Source organism: Lonchura striata, chromosome 3, assembly GCF_050655825.1.
Source record: "Lonchura striata isolate lonStrDom1 chromosome 3, ASM5065582v1, whole genome shotgun sequence".
In the NCBI taxonomy this organism is placed as follows: domain Eukaryota; kingdom Metazoa; phylum Chordata; class Aves; order Passeriformes; family Estrildidae; genus Lonchura; species Lonchura striata.
Window position 1 is genome coordinate 108,108,241 of NC_140705.1, and position 12,689 is coordinate 108,120,929.

General features: G+C 48.7%; 1 protein-coding gene across 12 annotated transcripts in view; it reads right to left on the minus strand.

Annotated features, from left to right (window-relative positions):
• The window catches only part of PLB1 (phospholipase B1), a 137,776-nt gene extending 125,234 nt beyond the window's left edge, over window positions 1-12,542 (minus strand). For all 12 annotated transcript variants that reach the window (XM_085577168.1, XM_085577176.1, XM_085577179.1 and 9 more), the window contains exon 1: window positions 7,996-12,542. The gene's annotated coding sequence lies outside the window, so the exon portion shown is untranslated. The remainder of the gene's footprint in view (window positions 1-7,995) is intronic.
• Window positions 12,543-12,689: the final 147 nt, after the last annotated feature.

The following is a 12,689-nucleotide window of genomic DNA, read 5'->3' on the forward strand; positions in this document are numbered from 1 at the left end:
AATTTCTTCCTTGTGCCTTAAGTAGGTCACAACCTCCCACACAGATTGTTTGATTGCTTGCTGAGGGCACAAGCCCTTTAGCCATTCATCTGTGGCTGGCACCAAAGTGCAGCCAAAAGTCCATCTCCACAGGCTGCTCAGTGCTGCAGAGAGGCTGGTGGTGTCCAGCCTGCCTTTGCAGCTTGTCTATCTGCCACAGGTCCCTCAGTCCCCATCACCTGTCACAAAAACACATTGTGCCCTCTGCAGCAAAGGCTGGAACTGCTCCTCACTGCCTATTCTAGCAGCTTCTCAGCCTTTAATGAAGGCAAGCTGCAGATCATGCCATAGGCTGAAATCCTCCCAGCTCCTTGGGGCAGGAGCCCCTGAAGCCTGATGATAGCTGCAAGGCTGCTGAGGACTCTGGGCAGCCAGAGAACAGCAGAAGCCAAGATTTAAAGATCCTCTGCTAAAGACTCTTTTTATTGACTTTTCTGTATTGTGAGGATTCATTTGAGTCTAAGAAGCTGGGGACCAGATACTTCCTGTGGCCTCCTCAGTTGGCCCCTTGGTTATCAAATCAGGAGATAAAGCTCCTTTCTGGGGAGCCCTGTTTACAGCCACAGACTTGAAAGGGTTCACCAGTGTTACCACAGCCTTGAGAAAGCAGTGCTGGCAGGAAGGCAGATAGAAAAGGGAAGCAATCTGCCTGCCTCTGATAGACAGTGATGGCATTCGATGGCAGGCACCAGAAAACACGTGCTCCCTTCCTGTGTCTCTGGGCGAGTTTGTTGCTGCTCACATGCAAAGTACCTAATTCTCAAATGTTTGCATGGAAATCAGGCACCTAAATAAACACTGCTGGGAGCTGAAGAAGTCATCTCAAAGCACTGTGGTTCTCTGTAAAATGAAAACATGAGTATTCCCATTCTCCCATTCTTTTCCATTAAGCTATAAAATTCCCAAAGCGGCGCCAGCTTTTGGCTGTTTGTATGCATGCCACAAAGGGGCTCTGCTGTCAGCCAGAGCTGTAATTGCAATAGCCAGTGTGGGAGGCTCTTCCCACATGAAGGTGCAACATACAGATTATGTGGGGTCAGCCTGTCTAGGTGCCACGGTGTCTCAGATTTTCTAGTCCATCTATGCACATCCTAAAAATCCTCTGTTTACCCAACTCCCTCACAGAAGTTCGTTTCTCAGCCTGTCTTTATGCATCAAAAAAATGTATTTCTTTGACCTCAGTGAGCCAGCCCCACGTGTGCTATACTTCTTTTGCATCATTAATACTTGTGCTGCTCTTGAAAAAGAGAAGACTGTCAAGTGGTAGCATAGCAATTGAGATAGGGAAAAGAGGTAAGGCTGCTTTTCCTCATATGGCATAAGACTGACTTTTCTGGCTGCATTTGCACTAAACTCTCTTTTACACTCCACAGCCCTCAGGGTTGCTCAGTTTTTATCCATTAGCAGCAGAAACTCCATGGCTTGGTGTTGTCCATTCACATACTTCACACAACACAAATTGTGGCAACACATCTTCCCATTGTAGTGTTCACCATCTATGCAGTGCTCTGATCTGCTCTCACCTGTTTTGTGGCCAAAAAAAGCCAGACTTGGGCTGTGCAGGTGCTCTGTGTCCTCCTTTCACCTGATCAGTGGAACTGCATTGAGGCAAACGTGTGGGTAACAGAGTCAGTGCTTAGAGAAATGAGCTGAAGGGCCTTTGGACACAGACACTTATTTAACTATGGGACCATGCAAGGGCAAGAAGCAAAAACCTTCTGGAAGTGTGAAGAGGTGCTTACAGAAACTAAATTTCCTTTTGTGAGGCAAAGAAATCACAGGAGAGCAGCAAGCAAACACCATCAAGTCAATCTTAAACCCGAAATCACAGCACTCCAGAAAGGGAAGCGAGTAAATGGGCATAAAATAAATAGAAGGGGTGAGCATACAGAAGCCAGCCTGGAGTAGAAATATTGACAGTGCAGGGCAGAAAGGAGCATCAGTGCTCTGGCTGGAGCACACGGCCAGCTGGCCTGAGTGACAAACTGCGTGTGCAGGGTCACGCCTGCTCTAGCCAGCTGTAACTCTCGCAGCTGCCACCAGATGACACCAAATTCCTGCATTTTCACTCCTGAGCACAACAAGCATCCTGACCCTTCGCCTGAGAGTGGGAGCTGTACCTCCAGTCCTTAGGATGAGCAGTCCGTGCCAGGGGATTCTTGCTGTGCCCTGCATTTGTCCAGGTACACCACCACATCCTCCCTCACAGCCAGAAGCCAATTCCAAGCTTGCATATTTTCAGTAACTGCATGCTTTGAAGACCAGAAATAATACAGAAAATAACATTGATTCAAACCAACGCAAGATGATTGGAGACCAAAAGCCACTGCCAGCTGAACAGATGCTCTTGTCCCATATTTCCATTGAAAGAGTCTTCCAAAATTCATAGCTCTGCCAGGCTTCATCCTGACATTTCAGCAGAATATTGCAAGAATGCCATCAAGAGCTAGAGACCTTTGTTTTTAAGATGGAAAGGCTGGGCTCTGGAACCAGCTATGGGTGCAGGCATGGGCCTGTCCATAGGATTTTCTGAACAATTAATGTACATGTTATTATTTCAAGTGATCTCAATAAATTGCAAAAGCTGCTCAAAATCAACTGGATAAAATTCAATAAAAACACAGCAAAGCACTATGATTGGGAAGGAGAAATAATGTGCACAAATGAATGACTTGGAATAATTGGTTAAGCAGCAGTACTGCGCAAAAGGATCTGGAGGCATTACAGTGGATCATATAATAAGTCAACTGTATACTGCCGTTGCACAAAAACATTTGTTTTGGGATATATTAATGGAGTGTCATAAGTATGCCACAGAAAGTCATTATTCTGTTTTACTCCAAAACAGTGCTCACTAATCCTAAGCTTTGTGTCAGGTTTGGGCCACTAGCAGTTTCAGAAAGATGGAGTTAGAGCAGACCAGCCAGGCCAACAGAAAGCATAAGAAACCTTCAGGAAAGCTGGATGGACTGGGAGAGAAAGAGAAGAGTGAGGATGGCTGCTCTGATCACTGCTCCAGCCAGCAGCAATCACCATGCATCTGTCTTCCTGGCAGCTCGGAATAAAGATGGGCAGAGGGGTCCCACATCAGTGTGGAATGAAGGCAGACACCAAACCTGGGACTAGTTTGGGTTTCATCTCAACAGGCATCTCTGTTTTTCTTACATAAGAGGGAAGGTATGCAGGTGGGGGATGGAAGGGGTCACGAGTTTTGATGTGACTGTCAGTGACAAGCTGGAAACTTGCTTTCAGGTGAGGAATGGTCCTTTTAACACAACAAAGCGGCACACCCACGAGTGCATACACAGACCACACCTACTGGAGCCTGCTTCCACAGGGTTGTTTGTACTGCAAGCAAAGGAGAAAACAAAGATTGGAGAAGGAACTTGCTTTTTGCCCATTCCTTACCCCGGTCAACCTGTCCCTACGAATAGTACAGCAAGGCTGTTCACATATTACTGCTTTCTATGGTTCCTGGGGACCTTCAAGGTCCTGCTAATATCACTGCTGTAAGATTCCAGCCCCTACACCTGGTTTCCACCAAGCACCTAAATAAATTTGGGCATATCCCCATTCAGCAAAGCTTATGCCTACATTTTAGCATAAGCTTCAGACTGTGTTTTCCACAGCTTCTGCAAACAAGGCCTTTACCTTAAAAAATGTAGATAAAACAATTTTTCGTCTAGCTAAGCTCAAACACTTCCCTCAAACTCCTTGAATCTACCTCTGCTCTGACACTCAAAGAGATGCCTTGCATAAGAAGACTCCCTTGCTTCCTCTCTGCTCCAGGGCACGTACCTCTAGGGACAGATGAAATCTGTTCCTGTTTGTTACTGTGCAAAGCTAGATCTCAACAGCAGTGATAAAGGCCCTTGCACATCCTAGCTTGCTTTCTGATACTTCCCTTTTCTCTGGAATTCATACTCCTCAACCGCCCTTGCTCCCTTCCCCCTTCCCTGTTTGCTCATACTTCTGGAAAGATGACTGAAGGCTAACCAATGAGTAAGACACCACTGCACGTCATCACCCGTCTGCTGCAAGAAGGGGTGAACAAGTTCGTTTGTCCACAGGTTAAAGTGAGGTTGCCATCCTAACAAGGAGCATGTAATTGGGAGACCAAGCAGTGGGAAACCTGCCCTCTCTTCTCTCTCGTCTGGAGCTTTTAATTTCTCTTGTTTTCTTCATTGTGTACAGCACTTTATGCCTGCACAGCATCTTTCAAGTGAGGATCTCAAAGGGCTTCACAGACCTTAATTAAACCTCATAAATCCCTAATTGATAGATGAAAATTCTGAGTCACAAAAAGGTGAAGTGATGTGCTCATGGTGAAACAGTGAGTCAGTTGCAGAGCTTGGAGCAGGGCTATGGTGATCCCATTTCAGTACTCAGCATCTTCCTCACTTGCCAGACTTCACAGAAGACTTGGAAAGTGAGGCCAACAGCTGCCTGATGCAGCTCCCTGTGGCCATTCGGCCACTGGAGGGGAAAATCCATCAATGGCATTTGGTGCTGCGGCACCAGACTGGCTAAGGATGCAGGTTGGGTTGCAGGAGTACTGTATTATCTGGGAACAGCCCCAACCACCGCACTCTCCACCGACTGACCCTGAAGCCACCCTGAGCCCAGGATTCAGTTAATGGCTATTTCCTAATCCCAAGGGGGATGACCACCCTTCCCATATGGTGGCCTGGCAGGGGAAGGGCCTTCAGGCCCGGATATATGCCTGTAGGAGCAATGCTATTATCCCTTCCATGGACCAACAGGGACGCAGTGCATTCTGCACCCAGGGAGCCAGGCAGGCGCCTAGCCAGCTCCTGGCTGTCAGCTGGCTTTGGGTAAGTCCCTTCTTTTCTCCTTTGTCTCCCTCCCAAGCCTTTGTTTCACATCCACAGCATGCAGGCTCAGCAGGGCTGGGACCCTCCCAGCTGGGCGTTTGCACGGAGTGGCCCTGTCCAGGTCTGGCTGGGCTGGCAGGACAGCACAGCCCTGCCCGCCCATCCCTCCTTGGTGCCGGGGAGCCGGTCCCTCTTGGTGGACATAATCCCAGTCTGCTTTCCAATTATAGCATTGCAGGGCTGCGACTGTGTTTAATTGTCTGCGTTTTATAAACACTAAACGGCCTTGGCTGACGCCCGAGCTAATGATCCCCTCCAGAAGTGACTTTGGCCGGCCGGCTCCCAGCTGGGCCCTCACCACGCCCACCAGAAAGGTTCAATTAAAAAAAGATGGGAGAGGATAAAAACACAGAAACACGACTTAAAAGATGATGATGCACCTGAGGAAATGACACATCTCCCCTCCTGTCTGCCAGAGAGCTGTGATGCCGCTGCTGAGTTGGGCTTTCCTGAAAGCACCAAAAAGCGGTGCCCTCTGCTCCTCAAACCCACCTGCCTTCTGTGGCCAGAACCAGCTGCCCACACCTCAGCATGCTTTCTCAACCATCCCAGTCACCACCTCAGTCTGGGTCCAACAACAGCAGAAGCCCTGTAGCAGGACAAACAGATCAGTTCACCTACCGTGTCCAACCTACTTCTTTCCTCCAGGTTTTCCCCTCGCTTAATATTAGCAAAGGGAAAAAACCCAACACAACTCACCTCAAAAATGCAAACAAAATGAAAAACCCCAGAGTAAATAGCCAAGGCTTTTATGTTAATGCAAGAGTCATTGACAGCATCAAAACAAAGGGAAAATCTCTAGGTCAAATTTGCAAATGATGTAAATAAGCCTATTTCAGTGAGGAGCTGAAACAGACTGCCATACACTATGTAGATAGGTATAGGTGCTGCCCTCATTCCCCTCCACTGCCGCATCCCAACTCAGTGGCACAATGGACACTGGAAGGGGAGCAGAAGACACTTCAGTAGGATTTGTACGTATCATCACTAAAGCTCAGCATTTCTATTTCAAAAGGAAAGAAAGAAAGAAAAAAAAACAACAATGAAAAACCCAAACAGGGCGAGTGCACAGCTGCAAGGCGGCTTGGGTAATTGTGCAATGCTGGGAACTCTTAGGTAGTTAATAATTATACTCAACCTTCGGTCTAGTTCCTAACAACACCCCTAGGCGTGTCGCTCTTACAGAATAAGGGCACACGCCCTGCTGTGTCTCCTTGCTTAACAGGAACACAAAGTACAGTAGTAGGAGGTGTTTCCTTGAACTCTGAACAATTGGACATTTAAGGATTAATTACTGTTAAGGAGCTTTGGACTGGCAAACACACTAACTCAGCTCTTGGCTGCGTCTCCCAGCCAAGTTCTCTCAGTCATCCTAATTAGACATTCTGATACCATCTTTAATTATATGATCTCACATGCTATTTTTTTTTCTTCTTATTCTTCTTCTTTTTTTTCTTCTTACCCTGAACCCCTGTCTCCTGCAGCACGCCGAGCGGGCAGAGCACAGAGGGGTGAATTGGCGGTGAGGAAGGCGCCGGGCTGGGAGTCGCTCCTCTCCAATTCTCTCGGTGCAGCAGCAAGACCACGCACTGTTGGGACCCGAGGCCATCGGGACCCAAGCTCCCCACACTGCTGAAAACACCCCAGGTCTTTCACAAGAGGGAGGAAAGCACTGAGCCTGCCACAGCTCCCTCACTGCTGTGGGCAAGACGGGACGTATACTGTATTTGTCAGTATTGACTGCAGGCTGGCTGGAATAATCCTGCGCCGAGCGATATCCCACACCAGCCACAGCGAGTGCGTGTGTGTGCGCATGTAGATACACACATTTGCTCTCCTGTGCACACCTTGATCTTATTGAAACAACAGGAGGAGCATATTGCATGTTATTAATGTTTTTTCACCTTTGTAAACATTGCGCTGCTGGGGCGCCGCTCCTGCGCCCCAACATGCAGCACCCAGTGGCGCTGTGGGCCTGGCACCCTCCCATCCTCCTTTGACCCAGGGCCTGCCAAAAGCTGCTGAAGCTGCTTCGCACTCAGGCTGATCCTGTTGGGCTGCAACATCCTTCCTAGGAAGGGGCCTGGCTTCATCCGAGAGTCAGTAAGCGACATCAGCTTGTTGTCTGTGTGCCGCCACACTGTGTGCTGCCCGCGCTCCGGCAGCCCCCCCTTCCCCAGATGCAAGGAGGGAAGTTTTGGGCTGCGTGCTTTCAGCCAAAGTGCTGCTCTGCTGAGCTGGAAACTCGGTATACCCTGAGGTCAGCCGAGGTTCACTAAGCTGGGGAACTCCTTAAATGGTATCGTCTGAAAAGCCGTCGCCCTCTGTTTTCGCAAGCGGCACGGGGAGAGATGGGCGACCGCTTCCCAAATCCTGGATTCCCAGCCTTGTGTCAATGTGGGGGCAAAGAGGCAGCTGCTCCCTGCTTTTCCCAGCGCCAGCCTGCTTCCTGGAAATGGCTCCAAGATCCAGCCCTGCCTCTGCCGGCCAGAAGAACTGGTTGGCCTCAGCCGTGAGGGTGCACGGCACCTGTGCTCCTGGGGCTGGCGAGCCTGGCACACCCGATCCCGGCAGGGTCTCTGCCCTGCCCGGCCTGCTGGGCTCTGGGCTAGCCACTGAGCACTTCATCACCTCTTCCAAAATCAGGGGCAAGGGAAGCAGGCCCTGACTGTCCCACAGGCAGGCAAGAGTACCCCGCACAGGGAGGAGCCCTCTCCTCCCGGCTCCTAGGCGTTCCTTGCTGATTCAGAGTCAACATAATGGGGCTGAGATGGCGCCATTGATCCTGCTGGGCAGGCAGAGCCGCTATATGGTAGGGATTAGTAATGACTTTCTTCCCCATGGCACTGGGTCACAGGATTTAGCCCTTTGTGCAGCCCCACGGTAGAAACAGTCTGCCTCCCTCCCTGCCACCAGAAAAGTGCCCACGGAGCTGCTGCTGGTCCTGGGGATCAGAGAAATGGCAGCAGCTGCACAAAAAAAATTAAAGAGTTGTAGCCATGTGACAAAAGAAAACCAATATTGGAACCAGATAATCACCAGGAGTGGAGGATAGACCTACCCTGCTAAGGCAGCTGGCCATACTATCAGGAGGTCCTTTCTTCAGTCCTCTAGGGCAGGCAGCCCTGTGGAATCAGGGATCTCCTCCAGCCAGGTGCATCTTGGAGGACCTCGAGCAGCCAAGACCTTCACTGTACAGCTCCTGCTCTGTGCCACCACAGGACAGGTTTGCTCCTTGTAGCTGCCTGGGAACAGCCTGGCCACAGGTGACTAAGCTCTAGCAAACCCTTCACCTCCACCAGGATAACAAGGGCAGGGGGAGGAAGATCATCACCTCAGGATGAGCACCCATCCCAGCTGCAGGTGCTGACAGAAGAGGACACCTGAGGTCAAGGGAAGCACCTGAAGCTGATGTTTTGAAGGCATCACTCTCCTTTCCTATTCCCTCCCTTTTACCACAGGCAGTGTCACAGGCAGATCTTCATTTCCTCAGCTGCCAGAAGCAGAGAATGTAATTAGATACCAGTGTGGCCTCAGAACACTGCTCAGAGCAGAGATTTAATCTCAGTCCTTGTGGCTCACAAACACGGTGTTCAAATGGAGGCTACAAAAGGCAGCCAACGTCTCCCATCACCCCTGTGACCTTTAGCAGCCAAGGAGGAGTGAAGGGTTCCAGCCTCTCCAGCATCAGCCTAGAACAAAGGCTGTGGCAACCAGTTCCTGAGGCACGAGGCTGTGGTGCTGCTCACTGCTGGTCCTGATGGCCTGCCCAAAGCTCTGGCTTTGAGGGGTCAGAGCAGGGCTGTGCCTTGCCAGACCATAGGGCAATCTTAGACTTGAAGGGCTCATGAGCTCACCTTTCCCCTAGATTATTCATGGACCTCTGGCATGTGGGTCTTTAAAGCCCACGGGCTGTTGTCTGTTGCTCTACCCTCATTAACGCCAAACAGTTTCAAAACTAAATGAAGTACATTTCAGAGCAGTAATATGATATAAGCAACTCAAACAGGAATTAGTGAATTAGAGCACCCAGTGCTTGAATAGCCTGAGTTACCCAAAGGAAAAGAACTGACCTATTTCCTCCCTTTGCCCAAACTCAGCATCTCCTGCTGTGGTGGCTCACATCAGTAATCACCAGCAGGAGTATGTGTCATCATTAGGAGCCACTGATGAATTTGCCTGAATCTGGGATACCAACCAAGATTACAGAAATGGGATGGGGGGCCGGAGGGAACTCTTTGCTCAGTAAATGGATTGTGCCTGACCCACGAGCTCACCTAGGATCATAAGCTGTATATTCTTATTTACCTTTCCAGGGAACTTGAAAACCTACTTTTGTCTGAGAGGGGAAAAACAGTAGGAGAGCCTGCAAAAGGCAAATAGGCAACAGTTCTTGGCACAGCCTGTGGACTTGCAGAGAGTCATTTGTGGGATGCAGGATCTAGATCACAGCCATGTAAGGCCTGTCTCCCTCTCTTCCCCCATGCTAGTCTGTGGAATGGAGCATGCAAAATTAAAAAGGAAATCTGAGACTCACACTGCAACAAGCTGAACAGTTTACATTCTTGTCTGCCATGATAGCCTCCTCCCAGCTTAGTCTTTATCTGTTTGACCTTGCATAGCCAGCATCAAAAGGCTGATATTTACTGGGGTTCAGATGAGATAGGACTGCAAGGGGAAAGAAATATGCTCACAATATGTTCCTTCAGGACTATGTGGAATGAAAAGCAGAAACACAGAATGGCTGAGGTTGGAAGGCATCACAGGAGAGTGTCCAGTCCACCCTTTTGCTCAAGCAGGGTCAGTTACAGCAGATTGCTGAGAGTTATATCTAGTCTAGTTTTGAATGTCTTCAAGGCTGGAGACTCCACAAACTTCCCTAATCAATCTATCCCAGTGTTTGACCACTTTCACAGTGAAAAAGTTACTTTCATGTCCTCTGTTACAAATTGTGACCATTGCCTCTCATCCTGTCACTTGGTACTACTGGGAAGAAGAATATGATTGCATCTCCTTTGCTCCCTGCTCCCATCAGGTATTGACACACTTTGGTAAGATCCTCCCTTAGCCTTCTTTTCTCAAAGCCAAATATTCCTAGGTGTCTTGGCCTCTCCTCCCAGCCTTGTCCTGCCTTAATCAAGGAATATCTTCCTGGGGTGTACTGGATCTCACTACACTGGAACACACATGAAAACCTTTCATGTAAACCTCAGCCCTATGAGAGGGTGCCAGCGACTTCCAGCCATCTGATAATCTATCTTGTCCTGGCACTGGCCAGGCACTGCTGAATGGGAGCTTCACTAATGCCACGTGAGACTGAGCAGAAAGCACTTGGTATGATGATAAGAAATTTCAGGACATAGAGACATCAGTAGAATAGGACCATATAGTGTAGTGGGTTTTTTGTTTTCTTTTAATGCATAATTTTTTCCACTTTGGGGTATCTGATGCAATACCCATGTCACCGTTTTTCTCTGTCACATCCTTCCCACATGGCTGCGGAAACATCACTTCAAACCAGTATTCTGGATGCCCTCCTTTCCCCCACACTCCCACTCCAGCTCTCCTTGCCATTAAGCTTTCTTCAGATTTAACACATGCTTATTCTTTCCATTGGCTGCAGAATTTCTGCAGTGCTACTGTAGCTGCTCCTGCAGGTTCTAGACAAAATTTTAAAAGTGAAAAAAAGGAAAAAAAAATCACCAAAAACCTTCACCTGACAACCTGAGATCTCTGGCACGATACATTCAGGCAACTCCTCTCGGCTTTCTCCTGCCACAGAAGCTCTGTTCCAGGGATCTCCACTCCATGGAACAAGACCAGGCTACCCACACATGCTGCTTGGAGAGAGGAGCCACTGCTTTGGTCAATAAGAAATATGACCAAAAGGAGAATTCCAGAGACGAGTCTCACATTCTGGGAAAGGGAAAGGCAAAAGAGAAAAGGGAGCCTCTTTTCATTCTTGTATGCACTAAAGACATCATTGGGATGTATGTTGATCCTGATGGAACAGTTTGTGATGCAGATGTCCCTCACAACCTTTCCTGCAAAAGGAATGGGTGATCTCTCTTGCAGTACAACTCTGCCTACCCTGTGGTAAGATACAGATCTCTCCCTCTCATCACAGGGTTAGGGCATGGCAGGGCAGAGGGAGGATGAGCCTGTTTCAGAAGGAGGGGAAATTCCCTATGTAAAGTGATCTAAACCAAGATGGGGACGTCGGGAAAAACATAATTTCCATGTCAAGGTGGTAGAATTTGGCCTCCCACAGCTAGAAGACTGGTGGAAAAGAGTTTGCTCTGCTGTGCAATTTCATCCTTCAAAACCAAATTACAGTAACTGCTGTGGGCATTCCGGGGTCCACAGCTAATGATGATCAAAGGCAGTCACAGCCAGCCACTGCTGGGAGAAAATCAGGTGGGAGGCCGGGCCTCGCAAGCAGCATTTGCAGTTAAGCAACATTAAGCCTTTCTGAAGGGCACTGTCAGCAAACAGGAGCTTAGGGAGCAAGAGTATATCCTCCTGTTAGTCTTTTTTTGGGAGGGGGCGGAGGAGGTATGCGCTGCCAAAGGAGCAGGTCTGACAGAATCAAGGCTGGATGCCTCTGTGCAGCAGCGTCATGGGAAAGCCCTTGGAGAGGCAGGAAATCCTGGAAGCACTCCCGCTGGAGAAGGCTTGTAGGCAGTAGGAGATCAAATGGGGACTCCCCCATGCCCGAGGACCAATGGATGTAGATATTAAGAGATGATGCTCCTTTGGCATATTTCCTTGTAGCTGCCATGCCTTCCAGAATATCTGCTTTTTCCTTTAGCCATACCAGGACAAGTGCCATTTAGAAAAAGCTTCCCATAGGCTCTCCATTACCCCTGTCATCCTTGACCCTGCAGAGAACCCTAAGGCTGGGTCCTGCTCTAAAGCTCAAACCCTCCTATACTGATTTCATGTCAACTTTCCTACAGTGTGGATTCCTGAGAGCTGAGCTCATTTCACACAGGCATGTGCATGTATTCCTTCTTCTGGTGACTGATACCTCCAGCATTCCCAGTAAATACACAAATAGTTTCCATACACCTCATAACTTAATCCACCATCTCTCATCTCCTTCCCTATAGGATTGTGAGAACACAGGGGTTAAAAAAAAACAAAAAGTGAAAAAGAGGGTATAAAAACCAAGAAACCAAGGGACAGGGACCAGCAGGAAACCAGAGCAGACATGACTCCTAAGGAAGTCTGTGAGTAAGGAGAACCTTGGTCTGGTGCCAGCTTGGCAGGCCATGATTCACCTATCTCCTCCCTACTGATGTTTCATTTTGAACTTGAATATGACATCCTCCACTCCTAGCCTGATGTATTTGAGTTCCTTCCATTCCAGAGGCTAAAGCTTTCCCCAGGCACGCAAGGGAATTCCATTTTAATCTCCTCCTTGCTGCTAGTGAAGCAACCATGCTCCCCCCCCGCACCAAGTTTTCAGAGCAGAAGCTTTTACTCCTTCTGGTTGAGGAGATTTAAAACAAACAAACAACAACAAAAAAAGTCAGTACACATTTTTTTACCTCTATCCCGTTCCTTTTTGAAGCTAAAATGAAAGGATTAGTGCTTTATTTGCCTTTTAGCCCAGGTGGGCTGCCCTGCTAGCCTCTGCCCCATCTACCATTGTTGGGATTGCAGCTGCTCTTGTGAAAGAAGCCTTGAAATGTGCTGCAACCAGGCACCTGGCAATGCTGAACCCATTTGTTCACAGTGAAGGAACATGCG